This window comes from Saccostrea echinata, unplaced genomic scaffold (genome assembly GCF_033153115.1).
Source record: "Saccostrea echinata isolate AGI-Se365-2 ecotype Australia unplaced genomic scaffold, CSIRO_AGI_Sech_v1 ptg000027l, whole genome shotgun sequence".
NCBI classification, from domain to species: Eukaryota; Metazoa; Mollusca; class Bivalvia; order Ostreida; family Ostreidae; genus Saccostrea; species Saccostrea echinata.
Genome location: NW_026889776.1, coordinates 12391195 through 12403996, shown reverse-complemented (window position 1 = coordinate 12403996; position 12802 = coordinate 12391195).

Here is a 12802-nt window from a genome sequence, read left to right as displayed (position 1 = left end):
TAGCTAATGATGTATTAATAAAAATTTTGCTTATTTTTATATTTATCAGACTGAAGAAAGGGCCAATATTTAAATAGATAGTGATTAGCTTATTTTATCGAAAGTCGTTAATCTTATATTTCATTTGCAAGGTACATTGTTATTTGTTTACATTAAGAACTAATTTTTCAAGGTTTTTGCAATACAGGTATAATATTATTTTCAAGCCAAATTTAAGAGGTGCAGAAAGTCACATTCATACGTTTTTGAGAACAATTTTAATTAAATTTTTGTAAAGAATAAAATATCAAATAAACTTCAAATGAATAAAAGAGCTTTACCTGCACCTGCGCATGCAGCTTTTTGATTTTGGAATGTTACTGTGGACATTTGTATAGGTATAGAAGCATTGCTGGTTCCTTTATGTATTCTTTGTCGTAATCTATGAAATATAGACACAAATACGTTTAAGATTTATGACCCATTTCAATTACCATAAAAAAATCTGTATAATTGCAACGTTATGCTTTTCTTTGCAAATTACAGGTTACATTTTACTGTTGTATTTCTGTATTTCACAAAAATTTCAGAAAAAATTACCGCATATATAAAGCAAGCAGTGCAATTAGGACGATAACTACGGCAAATGCTCCTAAAACCGCACCAATGGTAAGTGGTTGCACAGTCGTACTTTCAGATTGAAGGCGAAAAGTTCCTTCTTCTTCAAAATAATGTAAAAAGACATGTGAAACAATGCTATAAAAAGTTTTGCAAGAACGTCGTTTACCATAAAGAATATTTTGCTTAATATGAGCCATTGGCTTAGTCATGGAATAACTTAATCAGAAACTTTATGTGCGTTTATAATATTTCTTGAATCAAATTTCCATGATGGCGAAGACTGCTGAATGAAATTATGACCGTTATTCAAGCTTTTGAGAGGACAAACTCGAAAACTTCATATTTCTACACTTACTTTCACTACACTTTTCTCCAAAATATAGTTTTATACATCCTTCTGTACAACTTCCATTAAATCTATCACAGGTCGCATTTGCACAATTTGGACTGCAGAGATGATTACAGTCCATACCATACCTATTCTGAGAACATTCTAAAATTATAAAATTATGCTAAGTTTATCTTTATGGAACAAATTGAAAATGAAATAAATATAGTACCTGCATATCGAGTTTAGAAACAACATTCATTCGTTAATGATTCAGATGTTTTAAAATTCTTGTGAAAGTATCTAAAGACGAACCTCTGTCTCCCAAGTTCATATAAAATGTGAGAAAAATAAATCTTCCAATATTATGTTCTCTTTGCATTGAATGAAATAAGTGGTTTTTCGGATATTAAGATGTCGATATTTTACTAAATTTTAACTAAATCAACGCCCAAGAAATTCTTTTGGAAAACACCAACATTTATTTACCTGAACTGCAATGTGGGGAACCCGTCCAACCAATTTTACACAAACAGGATCCATCGGTATGTTTACAATTTTCATTACAATTCTGAGAGCACATTTTAGAGCAGTTTGTACCGTAGAAACCATCCGCACAAGCTATAATGAAACATTCATTGAAAATGTCAGTCATTACAGAGCAAAAGAGAAATAAGAACTTAAAAGTAATGTACACATAAAATGTTTGTAAATTAATACTCTTAAACTTCTACATTACATTTGTCGCACATATTTCCAAGGTAGCCATTTTTACATCCATTAGGACAATATCCATCTACATGGTTACAATATTTCTCATTGGTACAGTGTCCACTACAACGCCGTCTACATCTTTCACCAAACCAGCCTTCTGTACATGCTATTAGGTACAAAAATAAAACAAGAAACATTTTACTTAGCCAAAATCATCACATTGGAAACTGGTATATTTGAAAAGTATAAGGTGATCAAAATTTAAAAAGTATATACACCTTTACTACAAAAATCTCCGATATATCCAGGAGTACACCCTGAGTCACAATGCCCTGTTTCCTTGGTACACGTGATTCCGTTTAAACAATGTCCACTGCAGTTGGAAGCACAGTTTGGTCCATAGTGTCCATAACTGCATGCTGTATTTGAGTGTCAACAAAGATAGAAGTACATGTAGCGATGAAAACAAGTTAAAGAGTGAATCCATTATAATATGTACTGATTAAATTATATTTCTGGTTAATTCTTTCTCAATACTAAAACTGAATATGAATAAATTTGAAAAAAACAATTAGAAAACGTACATTCACTACACATAGGCGGAGTCCATCCGGGAGCACAACCTTCATCACAGATTCCTGTCACTGGGTTACAGGTTTGACCATCCCGACAATGTCCTGAACAGTGAAGTTTGCAGTCTTGACCGTATGATCCACTATTACATGCTATTTTTAAAATGTCATGTATAAAGTTTGAGGACTGGGAAGTACCCACAAAATTGTAGTCAACTACTACACTAGTTTAAATAAGTCTTACCTTTTTGACACAACTTTCCGGTCCATCCAGGTTTACATCCCAGACATGCTCCGTCTATGATATTACATTCGTTCTCTTGACAATATTTGGAGCATGATAAATTGCACAATTTGCCATATGTTCCTTTTGTACAACCTACAGAAATGTTGGCTCTGAAACGCATTTACTTCCGAAAAAAATACTATGTTATCTTAAACAGAAAATGTCATATAGAATTGAAAGGTAGACCCAATTTTGACATACATTAAAGTTTCAAAAACGACAAAAAGACCCAATTATAGAAACTAGAGTGTTCTAAGTAACGCATGTGTCGTCTGCTTTAAAGCTTCATTAAAGATGTAAATGAATCTTAGAGTGGTCAGCTATTTCTTTTCTACTAGCATTATTGTTCATACCTTTACCTGCCAAAAAAAATTACATGGACAGTAACACTGCGGCAAACCCTGACAATCAAATACAAATATGAGTCCCTCAAAGGTAAAATGAATAATGAAATTGAAATTACTAACATTAGAAGTAATAATATTTTTATTTTATTATAATCTCCCAAGAGAGACTTAATCTGTCTTTACTGCAATAGTCAGTCTACATGATCAGTTTTATGAGGGGATGCACCACTTTGCGGTGCCCTTGTTCTATTCTTTTATGTGTGTCTTTATTACGATCCCAATATATTTTCATAGTATGTATTTAAATTTTAGTTTGTTTGGTAACTGTATATCATACAGTTTTAAAAGGCAGTGTCATGAGATCATAAACATTTATAAATGCTTTTAATGAAAACTTTACCTCTTAAAATTAAAATGGGGTAGAAAAGGAATAACTGACCATTCTTAGATTTTTTTAACATCTTTAATGAAGCTATTAAATAGGCGACACAGCCGTTCTTTGGATCATTTTAGTTTTTCATAACATTTAAGTAAACATGTCAAATTTCTACATAAATGCAAATGATAAAAAAAAGTTTCTAGTGTTTCACTTGTATAACGAGCTTTGTAGCAAACGGATTAAAAGTTTACAAATATTGGCGTTTGCAAAAAAAGAAATTGTTTACAGTGGGAGAGACTTGCGGATGTTGGACACCTACCAGACCTGCATATAAAAAAACCAACCTTTAACAATGACTTCACACAATTCTGTTTGAAATAAGGTCTCATATCCTTTGGGATAAACAACCCCATCCAATCGTTCGTTGTAAAATATCACATGTGAACCATGTCTGGTACAGTTTGTTGTGAAGTCCAGTGGAGGTAATTGTGGCCCGTCTTTATAACACAGATGTCCATCTTCTTTGTTGACAGTATTAGAGAGATAGAGAGAAAATCCTGCAAAGCGACCTTTTTGTCTGTTTTCTGCAAAGGAGAAATTATACCGTATAGCTAAGGCCTACGTTGGTGCGACCTCTCTTAAATTCTTTGTACTGTAGGTGACTAAAATTATCACCATGTTATTGACGAGTGATCAATGGAAATGCCAAAGACACAGTAGCAGATGGCTTTAATGGACACCTGAGTGTCATGAGTTTCTCAATTAAGGTTCAGTTGAATTGGCCTGGACTTATTTGACAAAAGTCTTACAGTTGATCTATAATATTTCATGTTCATGCAACTTTTGTCTCCTCGAGACGTCCATGAGTTAAATAAAGATAAGGAACAGTTCAATAAATTTCAAAAACGTATCCCTACTCTGGTCATGGGAAGGAGAGGGGGACTGATTTTTTTGATTATTTTTTGGAGGTATAGCTGATTAAGCCTTTTTCTAAGTTTAGCGTCCGCGTGCGCCTTGGTTTTAACAGCCAAACATCGGAAAAGGGAGTCCTGATATTGATTATTCTGGTCGAAATCTTTGAATTCTGTCAATTTCTCTAAATATCTGCCTAAAATATGTCATATTACGTATATTTTAAGCTTTAATTACCTTGATTTTGCTAAAACATAGATCTTTCTACGAGAAAAATAGATTAATGAAATCAAATCCATTGAATGATGTCATTTTTATGACTATAGAGCCTGTTTTTTTTTTTATTTTCTGGCTTGTGTTTTTTTTTCGAGGGGGGGGGATAGGTAGGTAGGTTTCTGAAAGATGGGTGAACGCTAAACAGAGAAAAAAACTTGAAATGGCCATGCATATATTTGCCTGCCACATAATGAATAATATTAATGAATAATAATTTAAAAGTTGTAATTCGCCTCTATCATATTTAATTGTTTATGACAATCCTTTATAGTTTGTCTGCTAGATATCTAAGAGAAGGGAAATTTTGTAAAGACGTAATATATTTTTAATATATGACCAAGATATCACCACTTTTGGACCTTGTCTCTGAACCCAGGAGGAACGAATTTTACAGTTTTAATAAAGGGTTGTGAACATCATGTATTTCTCAAACAATTTGTTCAAAAGATGATTTAAGAGTAGAAAAGAAATCAAAACATTTAACGAATATATTACCAACATCGCTTGACTGATACAGATACCAATAAGTCATCTAATTTACCCAGGTGACCTTATAAAAACTGTAAGTCTGGAACATATTTTTATCAGCGAAACTAAAAATCAAGGTTATTACTATTCAATTGTAATTGCCAATATAATGAAGAATTTCCCACATACATGTATTATTATCTCCTGCGATCTATGTGCGGTTGCATCAAAAATTTCACATACTCGTACAAGCAGGGCATTGAAATGTGGTTTTATTCTTTTTTTAATTCAAAAAAAAAAAATAGTTCGTTGATGATTACAGGAAATATGGATATAACGAACAATAATCCAGCTCACGAATCGGGGGCAGAGCCACGGACCTCTAAAAACATAGAGTTGGGATCATGTATCAATATTTGTGTAAAATATTCATAATTTGCTTTCAACTATGTCTTACATTCTGTAAGTGCTGTTTCAATTTTATTTTCATTTTTCATCATATAATTATTATTGATTTTTCATTTTGCTTATAAGTGTTGTCAATAGATACATGTACTCTCCAATATTAGAATGTATAAAACATGAACGCAAATCGCTATGAGTATCCGGATAATAACTAATTATCAAAAGCAGAAACATAAACAACATTATCATTTTTATGTTATTTATGTCTCTGGCCTAACGTGAAAAATAACAAGAGGCCCATGGGCCACATCCTTCACCTGAGCACTCTTTTGCGAGAATAAAAAAGAAATTGGTTGAGCAGTGAAAAGTTTTAAATATAATCGGTTTTATGTACTGAATGCGTTATAAATCCATTTATCACAGCGCACCACGTGGAATGATGCGCGCGCAATATATGCGCAAGCATTTGTACATTCCATTCTCGCACCATTTCCAAATGTTACACGTTTAGGGTTTGCTGTGAATTTTCAAGAAAATTTAGAATATTGCACAATGACATTGTCAAAAGACTGTGGCGCACAAAGACGAGGTTTTACTGATTGTTTGCACTAAATGTACCGTTAGTGTACTTCAACATGCTAATGGTTTTTTTTTGACTTCGCGCCGAAGGGCTGTAAGGAGCGTATGGACGTTAGCCGAGGCTCTTACTTGTAGGAGTATTGTTGCTGTAAATATTTGAATATTGATTGATTGATTTAATATTGATTGATATTATTGAAAATGGATTGATTCATTGGACTGAAACTTTTTGATTGATTCAACTGAATATTCATTAATTGATTGGATATTCATTAATTGAATTGATAAATTGATTGATTGATTGATTGAACTTGATATTGATTGATTAAATTGAATATTGATTGATTGATTGATTGAATATTGTTTTATAAGGCTGGTACACCGCAAAAATTGGAAAGCAAACGCCAGTCTTATAGTGTAAAAAATGACATGTGTACAGTTAATATTGATTAATTGATTGTTTGTTTGTTTGCTTTGATTGGAGGTGTGCCAAAGAACAATTGGGTCGGCACCCACTGAACACATGTATCTTAAATAATTGATTTGCAACCAGCCGTGGCCATATGATGCCAAACTTAATAAAAAAATAATTAAGAAATGGTGTCACTTGTTTTTTAGTGGTAGTCTGTGATAAAAGTTGTCCTAACCTACCCCCCAGAGGAGGGAGTATGATTTGAACGAACGTGAATCTACACTACATAACAGTGCTTCCATAAATAAATCAATATATATAAATATATATATATATATATATATATATATATATATATATATATATATATATATATATATATATATATATATATATATATATATATATATGTAGAGAGAGAGAGAGAGAGAGAGAGAGAGAGAGAGAGGATTTTACTATTCTTGAGAAGATTTTTTTAAAGATTTTTTTCCTATATAAAACTTTGATAGTCAAAAAGCCTCACCATAGCCACAAGGGGGATGATTTGAACAAACTTAAATCTACACCACCTGTGGATTCTTTCTAATAAACATGACTAATAATTATTGTGCTATTTTTAGAAGGTTTTTTATACATATCCCTATGTAAAACTTCCTAATGTGGGGCTTTCTATGGCATGTCAAACGTTGCAATATTCGATCTTTTCCATTTGTATTGTATAATTTTCCATTTGTATTGTACATTTTTTATTTGTATTCTATAATTTTCTATTTGTATTGTATAATTTTCATTTGTATTGTATAATTTTTATTTGTATTCTATAATTTTCTATTTGTATTGTATAATTTTCATTTGTATTGTATAATTTTTATTCGTATTCTATAATTTTCCATTTGCATTGTATAATTTCTTATTTGTATTGTAAAATTTCTTATTTGCATGCGATAATTTTTCATTTGTATTGTATCCGCGGATTGTTTATTTGTTTCGTTACGAAGGATTTCATTGGTCACGTTTCTGCCTCTATCGGGTTGAAGATGTTCCGGGTGCTCAAAGCAAACTGGGCTCATATGTATTTGCTTGCTTGCTTCCTTAATTGATTGATTATCGTTTAACGCTGAGTCGGCAATATTTCAGCCATATTTCGGCGGCATATGTATGGTGGCAAATAAATAATCTGTCCTTAGAAATAATGACTGAGAAAATGAATAGATTGACCTTGAGTGGTGGAACCTACCCCCACCCCAAAGAAACTGAGTTTTCGGGTTTGGGCAGATTTTCTTCTTATCGTTTTTCTCCTTGTCTCTGGTCATATTGGAAATAAATATTCCAATAAATAAACAATCCTCGGATACAATACAAATGAAAAATTATCGCATACAAATAAGAAATTATACAATACAAATAAGAAATTATACAATGCAATTGGAAAATATAGAATACAAATGAAAAATTATACAATACAAATGAAAAATTATACAATACAAATGGAAAATATACAATCCAAATGGAAAACTATAGAATCCAAATGGAAAATTACAGAATATAAATAAAAATTATACAATACAAATGGAAAATTATACAATACAAATGGAAAGTTATACAATACAAATGGAAAATTATAAAATACAAATGAAAATTATACAATGCAAATGGAAAAGATCGAATATTGCAACGTTTGACATGCCATAGCTTTCCTAGTCCTAGTGATCATTGTTTAAACAAATTTGAATCTACACTACTTGTAAATGCTTCTATATAAGTATGACTTATCATGGCTTTACTGTTATTGAGAAGATACTTTTAAAGCTTTTTTTCTATGTATTCCCATGTAAAACTTTTATCTCCCATTGTGGCCTCATCCTACACCCGGGATCATGATTTGAAATTTGAATTTAAATTGAGAAAGCTTCCATTTAAATATGACTATTCATGACTTTGCTGTTCTTCAGAAGAACAATTTAAAAGATTTTTCGGTGTATTCCCATGGAAAACTTTGATCGCCCATTGTGGCCTCACTCTAGCCCAGGGGTCATGACTTGAACAAACTTGAGTTGAAAATACTAGTTAGGGATGCTTCTGCATAAAATGACTAATCCTGGCTATGTTGTTCTTGTGAGAAAAAAATTAAAGAATTTTTCCGGTATATTCCTATGTAAAAATTTGATCGCCTAACTAGGCTCCTCCCTAGCCCGGTGGGTCACGATTTAAACAAACTTGAATGTACTCTACCCAAGATGCTTCTTTATAAACATGACTAATCATACCTTTGTTGTTGTTAAGAAATAAAGATGTTTTTTTTATAGATTGTTCCTTTAATATCTTTTGAAAAACTTAAATACCTACTGTGGCCCAACCCTAGCCCTGGGGGTCAAGATTTGAATAAATTCAAATCTACATTTTACTAAAGCTGTCACATAGGTTTTCTCCTCTTTTCTGGCTCAGTATTCAGGAAAATTTTATAAAGATGTAATTTTTTACTAATTCTTAATAATATCGCCTTGAAAGAAAAGGTGGCCCTTCATTTAAACTAACTTAAATCCCCTCTACCCAAGGGTGCTTTGTGTAAATTTGATGGAAATTGGCCCCTACATCTTTACTTTGATATCAAAACATACTTATCATATAACACTGATTTTCATGTCGAGGAATCAGATTGATATACAAATTCACTGAAAGTACGTACAATTCTGTTTATCTTTCAATTTCTATTGTTAAGGTTTTCCATTTCAGACGGATGACTTTATAGTGATTCTATAGCTTATTATTGTTATCTTTTCCCCTTTTACAATTTCTTAGAGATGATTCACTGGATTTTTCAAACTTTCAGGAATAGTAGACAATAACAATACTTGTGGATAACTATTTCATTTTTCCAAAACGCACTTCTGGTCCTGGGATACGCCCGACTTCCGATTTTTTTTTATTTTGTCCGATACGGCCGTTACTTCCGGTCGTAACCAGAAGTTATCAAAAAATCGAAAATAATTTGACTGAAACTTTCATCACATTATTGCATCTGTTTCGCAGTTTCAAAATACGTTAATCCAACCGGAAACATAAACAACTTCTGGCTAGAGGAGAAAAACTACTCAAGTTGGGTGTTTAAAGAGCTAAAGCCACGAACCATCAAATTTGGCCCTGTTTTTTTCCACAAAGATAAGTTTCGATTAAATAAGAGTACTATACATTAAATATTATAGGACAACATACTTCTTTTCCATAGGTAACTTATTTTGTTAAATAATGCGCCATTAAGCACGTGCGACGGTTGAAACATGCGACGGTGTCATAAAATTAAAGAATGCCGATTTTCGACAGATTTTCCCAAAGTTAGATGTGGCCACAGTAACGAACAACTTTTATACTTACCATAAATATAGATATTGCCGATATAAATCTTTATGCTTATTATCGTTGTTGTTCGTGGGTGTGGCCAATATGAAATTTGATTTTATATTTAAGGACAGACGATACGTTCCTCAATAATATATAATTTTTTCTACGATTTTGTCATTGAAGTATTGCTTCTTTAACATGTTAACTCGCAAAAAAATTGAGGTACCTTACCAGGCATTTGTGGAAGATACCAGAGGATGATGTTTCCCATATAATTCTTTTGGAAAAAAAACTTATTTGCCAATATCACATTTTTTAGTGTTTCAATTTTTTAAAGGCAATTAAAAACCAGTTTAGAAATCAGAAGGTAATTAAAATTCTGAATATTTTTCATTCAATACGAAGATATACAAAACAAATATTTGATGAACGTATCGTCTGACCTTAAATTTAAATGGATCAAATGATCACTTAATTGTGAATCAGTCGTTAACATTTAATTCATAAACAAATAAAAAATAATAAAAAAAATCACAAAATATGCGAGAAAAGCAATCCATTGTTCATTTAACCCTTTAACGCCCAGTGACGCCAATTGACGCCTTTTCAGCATCACATATATTTAACTGTTGGCGTTTTGTAAATAATTGGGATAGAACAAAACAATTGATATTTTCTGAAACAAGAGAAGAAACTTAACATTTTTTTCTACTCAAAGTTTTTCTGTGCGATGTTAAGAAATTATCGTAAACTTGAAGTGAATAGTGTATATCCTTGCAGGAAGTTGATAAAAGTACGCTTAAATGACTGGTTTTGTGCTATCTTCTGTCGGCTTTATCAGTCCCCTACCGGTGAAACCGGAAGGGGCTATAGGTTTCCACTGAGTCTGTTCGTCCGTCTGTCTGTCTGTCTGTCTGTCAGTTTGTCCCACTTGGTTTTCCGCATTTTTTTCCTAAACGCTTGCAGATATTGAGCTGATTTTTGGTATGTTAGTGTATCTTGGTGAGTTACACGATTGCGCTCACCTATTGTATCAGAAATCCAGGTCGAATTTTGTTTCAGCCCTACATGTACATGTAGTTAATCAAATAATTAATCATATAATTAAATACTACCGTTACCATTTCCCCAATCTTCGGATTTATTATTAGAAATGAAAAATACAAGAATATAAATCTTTCCTTTTTAGTTTGCTTTTTTCGAGTATTTTAAATGCACGTACTTTGAAAGGAAAAGTGCATTTTTTTTAATGAACGCGACAGCTGTATAACGCAGTTAGTCTTTATTTTTATTATACGATTAAAAGATAAAAATATATTAAAAGCATCCACAATTTTGATGGAAATCACAGGGTATACTAGTAAGTCTTACATTTTCTTGTCGATGAGATGAAGGATATATTTTTGATACCTGCACATATCGCATGGAAACGAAACGATAACTTTTCTTTTCCTTTTTTCAAATATAAAATAAAGTTTTAATGTATAGAAACATGAAAATAAAATAATAATAAAATATATTGTGTTATTTTAAAATAAAAAAAAAAATCAAGAAACTGTCGTTTGAATTTCCCTTTCTGTTACCATAGTTGTTATGTACACAGTGGGAAACGTAGCATGGAAGTAAGTTCGGGTTGCGATTCAAATTCCGATATTTCTACTGCGACTTTGAATAAGAAATAGAAGGAAATGGTATTTTGTCAGACACAGACAGAGATGCCGTCACTGATTTGCAAGAAACTTGTTCGACTGTGTAAATCATAATGAGGTGTAAAGGACACCCCCTCCAATAACCATTCCCTTTATATCACAGGTTCAAGTGCAGGTTCAAATCTATCATAGTATTATTTACATCACTGTAAAACTTTCTTGGAAATTATGGTATCTATTATAAATATATTTATACATGTACCAAGTGTCCAAGGAAAGACATCTGCGTGCAAGTGTAAGTTCAATGTGTCACCTATGAACTAAATAAATGCGTTCGTCGTAAAAGTAGGTTTCAATATCTAAAGTGATAATCATCATCTCAAGCCACAGTCCAGAGTCTGCTTATACATGCGCAGGTCTAGGGGGGGGGGGTCTAGAACCCCCCCCCCCCTGAAATTTGCAGAGGTATTAATATAAGTATATACTGAAGCATATAAAAAAGACCTTGGACACCCCCCCTCCCCTTAGAAAACGTGGAACCCATCATCAACACCACGAAATAGGTGTGTTTCACGTTTGGAAAATGGATTTTACGTTGTTTTTTTGTTTGTTTGTTTTGTTTTGTTATGGGTTTTTTTTTTGGCTTGTCAAGAAATCTTTGGATTGGAAATTTTTTTGACTGGAGTGGACCTCCCCCTCCCTGGAAAAAAAATCCTGGATCTGCGCTTGTTATAGCCTCCAGATTGGAAGTGGATATTTTGGCCGTGGTTAGATAGACAGCAGTTTTGCACTAGAAAAAGCGAAGTTTGTGTCACCTCAACAATTTTTCCAGTACATGTATTTTACCTTAGATTACAAAGCATATACGGTATGTCCCTAAAAAACGTTTGGTGAAATTGCTTCTCAAAAGCCTGCACTGATATTACCTCCTTAAAAAATAAAATAACAATTTAATACATCCATGTATCCTGGGCAGAGAACATGATCGAGAGCTTGACCCAAGCTGGACGCAACCAGATGCAGACACGTAGTTTTTAATTTCCTTTTTTTTTTGGGGGGGGGGGGTCACACGAGAATAGTTTTTTGGTGTTTATTTAGTAAGGAAATTCAAAGGCTGTTAATTTGCCTCCTCCATTTTTTCATCCCACACATAATAAGTTCCGTTTCCTTTTCTCTTCTTTAATTTTTAACCCCCCCCCCCCTTCCGACACAAACACACATACACATTTTGGAAAACGATGATTTATGTCTCACTCTGATAGTAAATGGAGATAGAGAATTATTCTGGGTAGTGAATATAATGGGAATCAAACAGCTATATTCCTTTTCATGCTCTGGTTGGATTATTTATTGTAAGTGCTTAGAAAACAGCCAGTGTCTATTTTGCATTTGCAAAGAAAAGCATGAAAATTTTTGGAAGGGGAATCGTGGGTGATGATAAACCATGTAATGGAAGACACGTGCAGTACTTGGTAAAACCTTCTTGTTATTAGGCACCAGATATCTTTTTTCATTGAACGGAAAAGTGGAGTGGGG